General features: G+C 34.0%; 1 protein-coding gene across 1 annotated transcript in view; it reads left to right on the forward strand.

Annotated features, from left to right (window-relative positions):
* LOC105225341 (uncharacterized) overlaps nt 1–16,865 on the forward strand; it is a 93,779-nt gene that overhangs the window by 20,497 nt on the left and 56,417 nt on the right. The gene's annotated exons all lie outside the window — the stretch shown is intronic.

The raw sequence follows: 16,865 nt of genomic DNA on the forward strand, positions 1-16,865 counted from the left end.
AAGAGGTTGATTCTTAATGACAAATGAAAGCAGAAACATATTTTTTTCTTGTATTTTTTAAATTTAAGACTTAAAATCAATTATAGTAACAAAAATAAAAAGTTGTTTGCTTTTGGTTGCTTTTTTTAACGCGAAAAAATAATTTCTTCACTACGAAAGAATCATAACACTATTGCCCATGCGTCGGAAAATATATTAGCGTAGGGTTTTAAGGCAAGTTCTGCTCGTTTGTTTGAGCATGTGGTATTGTTTGTTCGATTCGGAACTCTCCAGCGAAGTAATTATCATCACAAAAATACAGTATTCAAACTACGTGAGTCTATAACCTTTAATATGTATTAATCAGATATAAATTTGATTATGATCCATTACTTAGTAACTTCGTCGAAAAACGAATATTTAATTCTTTCGCAACATTGTTTAGTATAAAGTTTTACCAAATGCTACCGTTTTTTATTTTTTCGAATTGCGAGTGTCTAAGATATTCTGGAACATCCTGTCTTCTTTCCCTTCCTTACTTAGTTCCTGTGTGAACTTGTTGAATTATTTTTACTGAACATTAGCAATTCAATTTGGAAATAGTTTCTATTATGGCCAGTCAAAACATTCTATGTAAAATAATAGGTGTGTGACTTTGCTAAATTTGCCTAAATGTAGGCAACGTTTTACTTCTTTCATCTGAATTGAATTAATCATTGATTAAGCGATAGGAAGGTAGAATAGCCGAACAGCAACAGTTCTTTGCGATTATATATTTTTTAGCAGTAAGTATGCATTATATCCAGTTAATTATAAAAACTAATTAAATATTTAAATATGCTATGGAGAAGATTCAGTCCAGATATTGAGCCGTAGCCGCGGCCAACATTTCAAAGAGACAATTTTCAAAAATTGAATGCCAAAGTAATTTTTTTTCGAATAATAAAAAATATTCCCCATTAAATTTTAAGTTTCTGTGTTTTTTCTTTAAAAAAATAGGAAACCGCGAAATGGATCTCCCTGTGTATGGTAACTGGGCGCTTGAGAAATCCATAGTTTGATTTCATTTGAAGTTGAATTAGCATACTAAAATCTGCATTTGTGCTGAGTTTTATTAGTTATCAACCAAATTTGCTTCAAAATAGTTCTAATAGTTTCCGAGGTATAATATTGCATCAAAGCATTTGCAGAGGAGTTTTCATGTAAACCAGATATATTAGCCTTACGTTTGAGTTTGAAGCTGCTGATGTTTTGTGTTACCGCCCTTTAAGTAGTTTTTAGGATAACCTTTGCAAGTATGGTATGGTATGGTATTATGAAATGTTTGAAGCAAGGTTGATAAAGCACTAGAATTTGTTCGAGTTCTCCATTTTCCCGTATTTACTTTGAGCCTTTAATACAAAATACATTTTTTCATAACATAAACTTGTAAGAAATATATACCTGCGGCCATGCAGAACTTGTCACAACATTTTCTCAAATATTTTTTCGAACCTTTCCGTTGACTCATGTAATTGTCCAAAGCAATCTCTCTGTCTCCCAATAAGTTATTTAGATCGGATAACTACAGCATATAGCTACTACAAAAAATTAAAAAAATATTTGTACACCTTTTTATGCTATAAGAAATGCATCTGTGATGGGCATTATAACTTCCGAGCAGCCAAAGTTAACATATTTACCTCTTTCTCTTTTCATTTTTACTTTCAAAACCCACTATGTTTTCAGCCTTAGCATTTAAGTTGGTGCTTGTAATTTATGCATACTACGTACGGTAGTAACCAGGGCAACCGGGCCAACCACGCAAGCGCGTCTCATGCGCAACCTAATCCATTTTAATGCATTCATTAACTGCTACTCAACGTACATGAAATGCGGGTATTTAAAATTCCAGCAAACACAAATTGTATGATACTTAGCCGTGCAACGTTAGAGCAACTAATTTTAAATGCGGAAAATGTGCGGCAAATATGCTAAAAAAGTGGAAGAAGTGAAGTAACATACAAGGAAAGAATTGATATTTAAGGGCTTGTGCAAGTCTAGTGTCCTTAAAAGCGCTCTAAACCTAATAATTTAGGCTGGTAGTAAGGAAAAAGACATCAAACTCTTAATTTTCTGGCTTTATTATTATATTTTGTTATAAAATGACAGCCATTTGATCAACTTCGGCAGCAAAGTTCTGAAGAGGAAAAACTTAAAAAAAGTTGATCATATTCTATATAGTACTTGTTAGTAAGATCAATCTCTTTTGGACCTTTACTATGATGTCGCAAGTTGAAGAAAAGTGCTAATGTCTATCCAATACGAAAAAAGTACATACTATTCATGAGCCGTATATTAATTAAATGTTCTCCGTAGAGTAATTAGTAGGCGCTATCACTTCTTCAGGTTGATTTTTATCAACATAAACACCTTCATTGCAATTAGTTGCGATTAAAACAAATATTAATGAAAAAGGACTAGTCTCCCAAACGTAGTTTTTGCTAAAATAAAATATGCAACTTTTATTATTTATGTTTTGCCTGTACGTTCATACCAGTTAATTTGGAATTTCGCTAGTTATTTAGTTCATAGCATACTTTACGGCGTGCACAACAGTGTGTAGGGAATACAAGGCCCTCAGGCGTTGGCATAACAAAAAACCAGGGCAAACATGTTTTCAAAACTAAAATCGCAAGCAAATAAACACTTTTCTCGTTACGAAAGGGAAAAATAATTGTTGGCAGAGTTGAAATAATATTTACAAATAAGTACAAATACTTTTTATATTAATTTCAAATTTTGATATATGTATTCAAACAGGTAAGTTAGTTAGCTTACAGTTTTTCTAAAATTTCTCTAAAATTAGCAAACCTTTTATGATGTTTGTAAACATATTTTCACTCAACACCTTTAATTACCTCACCGATACCTATATCTTTAGCTACCTCTTAATATGCCTGTTTACCTAATTAAGTGGGCAATTATAATTTAGTAGTTGATTTAGGTCTCAAATTTATTATGGTTGTAATGAGCAAAACCACAGTTATTAATATGGTAAAATTTATTTAAATACATACATAACCATTTTATTTATTTTTTGGTCCTTTTTTAGTGCGAATATTCGCTTTAGCCTCAGGTTGTTTGCTTATAATTTGAGCTGCTCCAAATTAGGAACAAAATGAAAAACATTAAATAAATATATTTTTCCTGTCTGTCAATATGTTAACTACATTTAATATTATCATTTTCCTTAATTGCTTTCTTTTCTAAATATAAATTCCAAGCAAAATAAGGGTTATTGAAACAGCATATATGGATACATTGACGTACAGTTATTAAAAACGGTAACCAAAACTAGTTTAGATACGTAAGCTTTCATAAGAAGTGTTTCTGGAGTAAAAAATTTCATATAAAGAATATATGGAAGCTCTCTTAATATTTAAGTTCCGAAACATAAGTAGATAAATGAGCTTTCACAAGAAGTTCTCCTGCAATGAAAGCTGCAATTGGATTAACTACCTGAAAGCTCTCCTAATATAATAAATATATGAAAGCTCTCTTAATATTTAAGAGCTTTCACAAAAAGCTTTCCCGAAATGAAAGCTGAGATTGATGTAGTTAAATCAATTTCAGCTTTAATTTCAGGAAAGCTCTCCTAATATAAAATATGAAAATATAATGGTTTAAAATGTCGAAAGCTTTCCTGAAGTGAAGGCTGAAGTTGGTTTAACTATTTGATAGCTCTCCTAATATAATGAATATATGAAAGCTCTCTTAATATTTAATTTCCAAAGCTTTTGTGGATAAATGAGCTTTCACAACAAGCTTTCCTGGAATGAAATCTGATGAATAATTAATGCTCTTTTATTATTTAAAAAACTTGTGTAGATAAATGAGCTTTCACAAAAAGCTTGCCTGAAATGAAAGCTAAAATTTGCTTAACTACCTGAAAGCTCTCCTAATATAAAATATGGAATTAGAATGATTTCATATGGCGAAAACTCTCTTAAAACTGCTGTGTGTAAATACGAGGTCACGCAATTCTTTCTGGAATAGAAGCTTTCCACAATGAAATCTGATATTTAAGCTTTTTTTGTAATTAAAGTTCTCTTATTATGTAAATTAAACAAAGCCTTCATTAAAATCCCCCTCTTAAAAAAAGTGGACCGTAGTATTTTATTATTAGTAAGCACTCTGTGAGGAGTATACTTTCCATCAGCTCCAGTTTTAGTCTTGCAACAAAATTAACTTTGAGTTTGCTGCCTGTACGTTAAATGCTAATGAAGAGATGTCTAGACTCCTTATCTCTAGCATCGAGTTATTTTATAATAACACTAGTTTGGGTGCATGACCACATCGGTATTGTAAGGAAATGTAAGGCTGATGAGCTTGCTAGAACAGGTACTTCAGTCTCAATCACTGTAGAATGGGATAGATAAGCGCTTCGTCGCTTACTGTTAGGCCTCAGATCAGCTCAATAATCATTGGGTAACGAAAAACATCTACCGCTATCAGCAAGTTTCGTCTTTCAACAGTTGTAGGAGCTCTAACTGGACGCTGTTCGATCGGGTATCATGCATTAAGATTGAACATTTTACTGAATGTGTGCTGCAATTGCTGTTTGAAAGAAAAAACGTGACATACATAAAAGTGAAAACTTAACTTCTTTTTAAAAAATTTCCTAATTAACATGTTTCTAGTCAATCTATCACCATGGCGTATACGCAACACTTAAGTAGGTCAGAAGCTACAAACTTTTTAAGAAATAATTTGCACAAGCTACTAATCAACTAAGCATGCTTATTTATTCATTTTCCATTCTTGGTGCTACTCATATTTGACACACACACTCATACACACTCAAGAAAATTCACATGTAGCCCCAGGTGTCAATGCAGCAAGCAGGCAGTTAGTGATGAGAGGACTGCCGCACGTGGCAAAAATAAATGCACGAACACCCGGAAGCAGCTGAAATGAATATGTGTGTTGTATATGTAAGAAGGTATGGTTGAAAGGTGAAGAAATCATAAATTTAAACTGACTTCAATTTTGAATGAGTGGAAAATAACTTGTGAGCTGCAAAATTCAATAAAGTAAATTGTCAGACAAATCTTGGTGATTGAGTACTTGTTTGAGTGCGTTTATGATTTGAGAGGGCATACAATTATATATAATTGTGTTTTTTATTTCTTACTGAGGTAATTATTGCAGATTGAGCTTGCTATAAACAAGTTACTAATGAGTTTGTCAGAAAATTCAAGAATATTGATGATTTTTATTAAGGCTGAAGCAGATTTAGGTTAATTTATGAAAATTATTTAGACAAAGATTAATATGTATGTACATAAGTACATACATAAGTGAAGCAAAGGTACAAGGTTTTGCTCTCAGATTTTTTTTCTGGTAAAAAAAAATATGGGAAAAAATTTACTTCAAAAAATTTATTTAAATTTTTTTTTTTCAAAAATTTTTCTGAATATCTAATTTTATTTCAAAAAATTTATTAAACAATTTTTTTTTTTCAAAACTTTTTTATTTTTTATATCAATTTTTTTAAGATCTAGTTTTATTTAAAAGTTTATTTTTTCAAAATTTTCCAAAAAATTTATTTAAAAAAATTTTTATATTTCAAAAATTTTTTATTTCAAATTTATTAAGAAATTTTTTTTTTATATTTTTTTAGACAATTTTTTTTTCAAAATTTTTTCTATCCCAAAAAATTATTTAGGAAAAGATTAATATGAAGTACATAAGTGAAGCAAAGGTATAAAATTTTGTACTCTGATTTTTTTCTGGTTAATAAAAATAAAAAAAAAAAAATTATTTAAAAATATTAAAAAAAATATATCACATTTTTTAAGAACAAATTTTATTTCAAAAATTTTTTATTCAAAATTTTCCAAAAAATTTATTTAAAAAAATTTTCTATTTCAAAAATCTTTTATTTCAAATTTATTAAGAACATTTTTTTTATAATTTTCAGGCCGTTTTTTGATTTAAAAAATTTTTTATTTAAATTTTTTTTTTTCAAAAATTTTTTTATCTCAAAAAATTTAATTATTTTTAGGCCATGTTATTACTGTCCATTCTTTTTCAAAAATTTTTTTCGTTCAAATTTAGTATAAAAAATATTTTTATTTATTTTTTTTAATAAATAACTTTACCCATTTATCGATCTAAGATATGTATAACACATGTCTCATAATTTTGATAGATTTTCAATAACTAACGCACGCGTCATTTACTAAAAACCTTTAAGCTATAAAGCAATAGCTGAAGGTCATAATCAACAAAAATTTATTGGCTTCTGGCACGAAATGTGTGAATAGTCTTAAGATAAACAAAAATAAATTACTGAAACATAAACAAAATCACGGAAGAGCAATAAGAGTGAGAAATAAAATATAAATAAAAAGTCATAAATAATTATAAAAAAGCTTCCCACATAATTTCAATGTGAAAAAATATTTTGGCCACATTGCTGACTAATTGACAATTTTTGATATAAAAAAGTCATTTCATTCTAAAAATACACCATATTTAGATCCATATTCTCTTTGGCAAAGTTGTTCAGTATGATTCCTTAGAATTATATTCCTTTCCGTTTTTTTTGGGTCCCTGTAAATTAACCCGCTCTCATAGACATATCCTTCGAAGAAACTAAACTCTCTTCAATTGATTTATTTATTTCTCCGCTAAAAAGTGTACAATATTTTATTCTAAATAATATATCTAATTCTAATTCCCATTACTCTCCTGCATTTTCGTTCTGTCAGTATTGCACATCTCATTTAGTACCTGTCAACTTGTCACTTGTGTCTACCAATCAATTCAACAACGGCTACTTAACCTTTATTTTTCCTTCTTTATTTCGGCGCTTTTATTCTGTCATGTTTTTATTCATTTCATTCCCATCGGCCAAGATATAAAACGAAATTATTTATAGCCAATTTTATTACTGTCCATTATAGACATTAATAGCAGTTTTGTGGCAACAAATAAAACATATTGTTCGGCTGACAAAGGTGTCTGCAGACATGCTGTTGGCAAATACTCATCTGGCCAGGCAAGAAGGCGTGTTTAATAAATCGATAACAATGATGCTTTTTTGGAGGAATATGAGTGCTTAGTATTTATAAAATTTATAAAAAAGATACAAGAGTGGGTAAGAGTGGTTTTATTCAAGTATTGTATGCACTTCCCAAGAAGCCATGACACATATATATTAGTAAATATTTGGAGATAATTTTTTTTAATCGTTGACTTATAACTATTTCCAATGTATCATAAACAAAATAGACTGGTTATTTAAACTGAGCGCTCAAACCGATTCATAAGTATTTTTTCCAAGATCGGTGCATTCTTTTTATTTTCGTGTGAAATTTGATCCCAATTAGCATCTGTTTGTTTAGCTGCCAAAGCGGTTTGTTTACCACACGTTGTAGGTTGTTTGGTCGGTCCCACTTCTTCCGTTTTCAGAGGACATCTACTATTGGCTGTAGTTCCTTCCTTGACCCGTTTGCGAATACCGTAGCCGTGGATGTGAATTAGGGAAGCGACCTGCAGTACGTTCGGTCCTTCTCCATTTTTACTGTTGCCAAAGCCAACTTTTCCTCTTCCACCGTATTCAGTTGGACTTCCCGCTAAGTCTTTCATTGACTTTGAACACCACTTAAGTATTAGGTCACTATTGCTTTCAACCTCCCCTGTGCAGATTTTTTGTATTCTTTGTCGCCGATTGAGAACTTTTATCGTCCCCTGGATAACTTAGCATAGCTTTCTCTTCCATAGTGTTAACGTTTTCAACGCTATCGAGTTCTGTGCCTTCATGGATAAGTAGCAAAGCAGTTTTGGCGTGCAATCGCTAGCCGGACAGCAAGTGCACTTGCTGTACTCGTCTCGGCCTGATATCCAAGCCCGCTTTTCTTCTTCAGGGAAACACTGTGCTTAGGGTTTTATACCTTCCACCAGTTACCTCATTAGCAATGGCAGAACAATCCCTTCTTCAGTGCCGCATTGAAAGCATTTTAGCTGGAAGAAAAGGATGGATAAATACATCTGTCTTAGCTAGACGTCGCCTGCTAGCATCACCAAGAACTGCTACTAGAAACAGAGGCGAAGGTGTGATGGGGACTGTAGTAATGTCGATTGTTTAGTCAGAACTCGCAATGCGTTAGGTTTCAATATTCAAGGCAAAATACCTGGAGTATACTTTTTGAAAATCCTTTTTTCGAAGTTGGCCTCTTTGCTGTTACTTGAGTTATACTCAGCGTGGTTTGCCATTTCATAATGAGCATACATACTACGGAACACGTTGGGTGGATGAATCCAAGCTGAGATGGCCACCCGTCCCAATTTTCACTAGAAGATTTTCTTTTTGATGTATTGATGATTTGCGAAAACCACTTTAAGTTGACTTGTCATGTTAAAAAAACAAAAATTGTCGCATGATAATGTCGAGTGATGATAATCCACCAGCCATTGCTGAGTCAATGGAGAAAATGGTGTACATTGATTTAGACGATTTCAGTGCATTATCAGCTGAAGTGGACAAGTAGCGTAGGTTCCACGATCAGACAATTTACACCGCTGCACTATGTTTTGTGAGGTTATGTGAAGTCACGTTCCTGCACAGATAAGCTCAGGACGATTGACGCATTGGAAGAGAATATTTGAATAATATGCAGTATAAAGAGTGTCACTGTTAAATTAATATTTTGACGATGTTGTAGTATCGTTAACACGATATATTTATCCTAAAGTATGGAAAAATCTTTTGTTAAATAGTTTCAAAGTTCAAAGAAGAGTTGCTACGAAAAAAATTTAAGTAGAACATCTGCCAGCGTTTGTAAAAATTTACATAATTTCTTTGCTTCACTCAAAAGTACTTCCGCCTCAACTAAAACCAGCTGCCATCATTACACCAATGAAGCCATACGCTCAATTAAGAAACGCACTACGAAAGTATATCCTTTAACTTGACAGCATTTTACTTATGGCCACTAACACGCACACTTAAGCTTCCGAGCAGCTGCTTATCAGCGTTAGCGCTGTAGCTTAAGTCTGCTGTGCTGAGCCAGTTTGCGGAAGCTGCAAGTTGCTTAAATTTTAAATAATTGCACTTGAATGGCTTGCGAACGCTACTGCAATTAGTTATGTAATATTTACGGTTGAAAGTTCCGCAAAACCAACTTGTACGACTTCGCATTGCGCACTAATTGACCGAGATGGATGTGGGCGTAAAAACGGCAGCTGCAAATTAAGCGTACTTTTGCTGCGCATCCGTGCAAGACGCGCTTGTGTTGCAAGTAATTAATTGAGTTTTTGCTTCGTATTATTGCATATTTTATTGTGCCAACAGCTGCCGTTTTATATTTGTCGCTTATGAAGATTAAGTGCTAATAAATTACTGCATTAGCGCCTAATGCTATGCAACGTTGTTTTATATGTGCGGTAAGCGCTTCATTTGATTGCAAAAAGTCTATGTTGTTGTTGAATAAAACGTTGTTGGCGGCAGATTTATTTATTTCAAAAAGTAATTTGCAGCGGATTCAATATATTTTCCATATTTATTGCAATTTAATGGCTTTTAAAGTATTATAGGAAATTGAGATATATTATATTCATACATTGGAAAATATTAAGGGTTATAAATAAACGTATTTAGGTCAGATATATTTTATGTGGATATAATATGTTGACACTAGATTGCCAAATTTTACTTTTGTTAATTCAAATGTAGGTTAGGGCGGTTTCAGGTTGTTTGGCAAAAATGTGTCTAGAATTTTACTATTTTAATTGTTGCAATATATTGCATAAATATTCAAATTATTTCATTATTTGCACTCATTTTTAGAATCTCGAAATAAAATCCAGGACTTATCCAAGTTTTGTACGATGAAATTTAAAGATTAGCACATTATTACTAATGAAAACTTGAACAACTGCGGTTATTCGTAGTCGGCATTCAAAGATTGTTGGTTGGAGATAGCACCAAGCTACTTCATCATCAGACTTGTTTGGGTCGGATAATCATAGGATTTGCTCACACCGGAGTGGGAATGATTCAACACATTCCATCTGCATCTTGTGTTCTAGCACTCAATCAATTGACCTCACGAGGGCTTAGCAGGAAAGCCGGGTTGCGGAACTTTAATCCGCTGAACTTAACCTACTTCCAACTCAAGACTCACCCACGTAGCCACCGGTTAAATATTACGTCTTGGGAGGAACAGGACATTTAAGTCTGCTGTATTGTACGAACTGATGGACGCTGAATCTATTGAAAAAGCCTCAGTTTTGTCATTATGAATGTTGACCCTTTGCTAACAGCTTTTCATTTATCAGCCGACTGATACATGAGTGGCGTTAAATTATCGATAGTAAAACTGTAAAGGTAGCTTCTAAAGCATCTGCGTCCACTAAGTATTTGGGTCAGATAAAAATCTAGGTCCCCGTGTCGTCTGTCTATCCACGAGCGGATGTCCAGTATAAGTCTGTGGGTTTAGCGCTCTTTGGATGAGGATTACCACCGCTGCTGTCTTATTTTGATGCTCATGTTCCTCTCCTCAGTTTTTGCAGATAAGTACTATTTTAAACGAAAATAGCTGCTATAATCGCTCGAGCTCATCTCACTGGATGGCAATGGGTGGCATACTGGCTAATCCCCAGCAGCGTCGGTCTCAGACTCACAGAAGAGAACCATTGGCGAAGACCATTTAAGCATTCATTGCATTTATTTCTTAGATCGACTTCTCAGCACCAGAGAATAGAGTAGTTCTTGGTGCCTTCTACAGTATCAAAGATCCGCCTTCTATCTTTAAAATAACTCATTATAATGCTTATGAGACGTTGAAATATCGCCGCAGTCATATCTTCGTTGAAGGACAAATATACGGATATATTAACCACCTCAATAAATGTGCTTCAAAATGCTTTGTTGATTTTTTGTTTTGTTCAATACTAAAGGGCTAGCATTGGCGGTCTTGGCTATCCAAATGAGATCCATATTAAGATCGACCTCTTAATTTAAACATACCTGATAAAAGTTAGAAGATGTTAGGCCAGTCAAAAGCCCCCCTAAAAATACCTGATTTTAACAATTTATTCTGGGAATAAAATTGTGAAATAAACAAGTTTTCCATACAAGAACTTGAGTTTGATCGGTCCATTTGGAAGACAGCTTTAATTTAAGTTTTGGTTATAAGGTGGTTATAAAGGGGCTATATGTTGTTTATATATTGGTTATAAAGGGGTTATATATTGGTTGTATGTTGGTTATATATTAGTTATATGTTGGTTATATACTGGTTACATATTAGTTATATATTGGTTATGTATTGGTTATATCCGACATCGGAAACTGAAAATTTAATGCTACATATAGCTAATATAATGGAGGGAATCGTAGGAAATAAAATATTCAATTTCGATTTTTTTGACGATACGTTATTTTGCATTTTAGGTGACGATACAGAGAATATTTGGCTCGCAAATCAAACTAGTTCGAGAGCTTTTATCACCAGTTATAAAATTTTAAATAAAAAAGTGATTAGTAAGTTCTAAATTTCAGTATCAATAAAACAGTTACATAAACACCGAATAGTGAGTGTGCAATTTTGTGCGTCAGCAGTGACGTAAATTGAAAAAAAAACATAAAATCATTGAATTGCGTGAGAGAAATAAATTACGATTACAGAAAAAGTCAAAAACAAAAATCGATGATGAAGAAGGGCAATTCAATGCTTACAAAATTTTTGTATGTTTTTAGGTATTTTTTTTTTAGATTTTTTAGTGGTTTTTCTATATATTTTTTTAGGTATAGATACATATATAGGATAAGAGAAAACAACGAAAAAAAAGAACTCACGAAAATTGCTGCCAGCTCTAGCGAGCACCCACATGTGTTGTGCTAATGGCGGTGTATAGCAAAAACGAATGCCATAAATATATAAATTTATGTGGTAAAAAAATGAAGGCAGAGCTAAGCAAGTAAGGTGAAATAAAATTCCAACTACAACTCTTAAGTAAGACCAGACGTTGGGCAAATCAAGAGTAAGAAACCGAAGAAGCAAAAGCCAAATGGGGCAATTGCAGTGGAGCACTAGACAGTAGGCCAGCAGCAGGTTGTAATTTGAGTAGCTGAAAGTGGGCAATAAAACGGCAGCAGAATAAAGAAATTGCTGTCTATAGCCTGAAGAAAAGTGCAAAATGCCATAGCCGGCAAGTGGCTGGAAAGACAATTTAATTGGAAGGGCAGTGGGTCAAGCGCTGTAAGGACTCTAGGCAGCGAGTATGAAAAAGCGATAAGTTTGAGTGTAAGCGATAATTAAAGATATGGAATTTACAAAGAATTAGTGTTGAAGAAGAGAAAAAGCACGAAAATAGTTTTACGAAAGACAACGGAAGCGAATATATAAAAGAAAAAAATATAAAAAATTCCTTAATGAAATTCGATAGCGTGCGACACAAGAAAAATACCGCGGCATATTAAATGGCAGCTGGCAAGCAAACTAAAAGCAATAACAATAACAGAACTATCAACAACACTTAGTTGTATTAAAAGTGAGGCGAAGCAAGTTGACGGTGGCAGCATGTCAAACGGAAATTTGTGGCAACACGAAAGGCAAGTGTTGAAGAAAGACACAAAATGCTGAAGATTGACGCAGCGTGGCAAGCATTAAACAAAAACAAAAATTTATTAATAAAATTCAGCTTTAAAAATACTACAACTTGCCTTGTGGCTTACTTCTTTCAACGCAGTTGCCTCCACTCACTCACATTTTTATGCAACAAATTTTTGCACGCGCGTCGCTTGATAAAGTAGTAAGTATTCTGTGGCATGCTAGACATGCAAAGTTAGCAAGCGGATGTTTTTGCGCCTTTGCTTGGCATCAACAATTTTGCGCCACATACAAACTACACTCTGCACGCGGCAACGGGGCGTATACGTAATGGAGCAATTTGGGCGTTTTGTTGGCCGTTCGCTTACAAATTGTAGGTTTACCCTTTTCCGGTTGCCAGTTGGCCTAATGGCTGTAGATTTGCGTGTCTATGTTTTAGTGCGATTCGCCTTTTTTATATAAATATTTTTTTCTTCTTTTTAATTTTGCAAAGTGCATGATTTAGCGTTGGACTGCATTTATTTTGCTGCCGTTTGCTGAAAGGGGCTAAAGTGTTTGGCAGTTATTTGCAGCCCAACAAAATTAATAGCAGGTTTCAGTTTGCTTTATTGGGTTATGCGGACGTTTATAAAAAAAAATGGAAAGAAGAAATACATTTTATGTTTGGTTTAGTCTGTTGAAGCTAAAATGAGCGCATAGTTGAGGGCTGCATGGAGAGGTGTGAAATCGTAAGTGTTATTACATTTTTTATAGACTTATTAAGAGCTTTATGAAATCTAGTACAAAAGAATGGAATTATAATAAAGATATTGAAATCTTCACTAATAATAAAATTTGGAAAGATGTTTGTTGAGATTTCATATTTAAGAACTATTTAGTCCTCATTAAAACATTTCTATGTATACATATTGTGACAAAAACGTACCCGGTACTTTTGTGTAAATAAAACGCAAAATATTTAATTATTCATCAATATTTATTTTGTCGCCTTCAAAGTAACCGAAACCAGATGTAATATGCTTTGTCCAGTCCTCGAAACACTTTTTATAAGCACTCTTTGGGATGGCTTTCAGCTCCTTCGGCAAATTTTGTTTTATCACTTTCATCGACTGAAAACGGGTGCCCTGGGATCATAAAAAAAATCACACAGAGCCACATCCATTGAATACGGTGCTTGCTCTATGGTACTCATTGCGATTTTGGCTATAATTTTGGTCACAACCGTTCATAGATGCATGGTGCATTATCATCGTGTAAAATCTGTGAATTGTTCTTCCAAAATTCCAGTCGTTTTCCACAGATGTTGTCAGGCAAATGCTTCAATACGGCCAAATATAATTCCTTATTGAGGGCTTGTCCCTCCGGAATAAATTCATGATACACCAAATCACGAATATCAAAGAAAAAAAAACGATGAGCATCACTTTGATTTTTGTGTGGCTTTGGCGTTGTTAATATAGTTTCGGCTGGTTATTGCCCTCCATTCAGATGATTGTTGATTTGTTTGCATGTCAAACTCATAAACTCATGTCCCAACGGCAGTTATAATACTCTCTATGAATGAGGGATCGGAATTCGCACGATGAAGCATGTCCAAAGAGACCTGCTTACTGTAAACTTTTCGAAAAAACTTCAGCTTTATCGGGACGAGTCGAGCAAGAAAGCATTTTATACCCAAAATATTCGCCAAAATCATTCGAACGGACTCGTGCGAGATGTCGAGCTCTCTAACCATCTCTCTAACACGTTTTTGACGACGTTGAAATACCATATCCTTTACTTTTTTATATTTTCAGCAGTTGAAGAGGTCAAGGGTCGTCAAGAACGAGACATGTCTTCAAGGATCTCTTGACCGGTTTTGAAGGCTTTGCTGTACTCTTTTGATCGTGTTATCTCTCGATGAATAACTAAATCTGTTAATGTAAAATAAACGTTATCGGCCAACGGTTTATATCCAACCGAAAACATTTTGTTAGTTTTTTCCAGCAAAGTTATTTGATATAAACAACTTACAAGCTTCAAGAATTAAAGTAAGGTTAAATACTCGATTTTTATAGAAATCTTACTTGAACTGCTTATAATGTCGGTCTGTTGTGGTATCTAAAACTCCTACATAACTGATCATATCCTCAGGAATCGCCAAAGTGTTTTGAACTTATCACAATGTTGTTGAGACGCCTAATGTATACTTCGATAAGGTCTCCTAGTTTGCCAAAAGTAACACTGCGAAGATGATTCAATTTCGGCCTTATAAAAGCAGGACCAATGGTGGAAAACTGACTGGATGTTTCCACCTCACTCTCCGCCATACAAGTTTAAAACATTGCTTTCGACAAGATTTTTAATCTTACTACTCCTGCGATTACGACAACATGCTAAAGGCAAGTAGCCGACTTTGCACCTGAAAATAAGATTGTGGATTCTTTCCAAATGCACTGCCGTGATGGCTTTATGAAAATATCTAATGATTTTTTTTTGTTCTAATCTAGGTCAAAATCATCAAACCGTCGTCGTACAAAAGCGGGTTGTGAACCAATGCTTTCTAAGCGCATACGTTGTCTATAGGCTCAGTGCTAAAACGCAAGAGCATAGAGACAAAATATTCCAAGTGTACCTTCTTGTTTTCGATGGTGGCATTGCTCGTACAACAAACAATTTTTAATTGTAAACGATAAATAAAAAATACTATTTCGATGGTTTTTCGAAATTCGAAATACTTCGAAAATTATTCAAATTCATGATTTTACATAAAATTTTTTTTTTTTAAATACAAAAACAAATCTTTTAAGAAATACAATTGAAATAAACTTCTCAAACAAGAACACTTTAGAGATTTTTCTTCAATGTATACCCAACTCGTTCCCACTCAGAGGGGAACGGAGCAAGGTTGTCCCCTCATCGGCTTCACAGTTACCAGCGATCCATCAGTTACCCGAAGAATCTGATAGTAAAAGAGCTTGATCTATCTCTTATGAGGTTGGTTTTCCGGACTGGCTTTGAACGTACAGTCAGCGAGCTCAGCAAAAGTATTGTCGCTCTGTTGTCGGAGTGAATGCGTACCTCTCTACAAGTAAAAGATGCTGTACTTCGTAGCATTTCGTCTCCTTATAGAAAACTCCCTCTTCAATCTTTCCTTCTAGCTTCGGCTGATGTGTGAAAAAGTTCACTGCGTGTTTTCCCCAGCGACGAATGTCCCTCCATCCAGGTCGATATTTGAATAGCAAAAAAGACTCTGCCTTCAGCGCCTGTTACACAGTGATATGAGTTTTTATGATACAGTTGAAATATATGAGAACTGAATGGCGTCCATTTTTGATTCTCTTTATATATAGACAGCTCCGCTGAGACTTTGCAGCAATGCACCTGCCGGCAATGTCCACGGGTGCTAGTGTGGCACTTATACTTATTGTAGGTATAGTTCGCAATGCCGGAGATGCCGATGTGAGCCGCTTTTGAACACGTTAAAGCGTTAATGTTCTCGTTCTTAGCGAATTTAGTATTTTCGATCGTCCTCCACCAGACGAGACGAAGATTATTGGCTTGACTATGGTTTCGTAGAGCCAAAATACCATTTTTGGTGAGAGTCCCCACTTTTTAAGGCTACTTAATAAGGAAACAAAAAATTTCTATTGATGAACTTTATCTTTGCGCCGGCTTTGCTATACTGACCGATCCGAACAAATTGTTCGTAGATTCTTTGGCTTCCTTTAGCATTTATCCGCGGCAAATTTCCTGAAGATATCTTGATAAATGAACAAGTTTTTCATACAATAAATGGACTTCGAGCATTTAACTTGTATGTGTACTACTGTGGGCAAAAAATAGTAAGATTTTTTAATTTTTTTACTTCGGTCGGCGGTTCCGACATACTATATGAGCAGTTTTTTGGAGAGGAAAAGTTGTCTGTACAATCAGATCTAATTCTGATCATTTACGTATATTTTTTATAGGGTTTCCAAAGTTTCCTTTTGGGTGTTCCAAATTTCGGTGATAACTTAATAACCACGTTCCGTGCATAATTATGATCTTTGGTGATGTTAAACTCGAAGTCTGAACTAGATGCCGGTAGTTCCATACTCAAACACAAGCGTCTGCCATCAACATAAGTATGCATTTTGCCGTCAGCTTAATGAATTAAGTCTAAGCTCTTAAATTTATATGCAATTCTAATATTTATAGAGTATGTTCATATATGCGTGTATACTTAAAATGTATGTATATGTCTGTATGTATGCGTCGCTTTATTAAAAATAATTTGCTGCCGCATACCATGTAATGTCG

The sequence above is a fragment of the Bactrocera dorsalis genome, chromosome 1 (genome assembly GCF_023373825.1).
Source record: "Bactrocera dorsalis isolate Fly_Bdor chromosome 1, ASM2337382v1, whole genome shotgun sequence".
Lineage (NCBI taxonomy): Eukaryota > Metazoa > Arthropoda > Insecta > Diptera > Tephritidae > Bactrocera > Bactrocera dorsalis.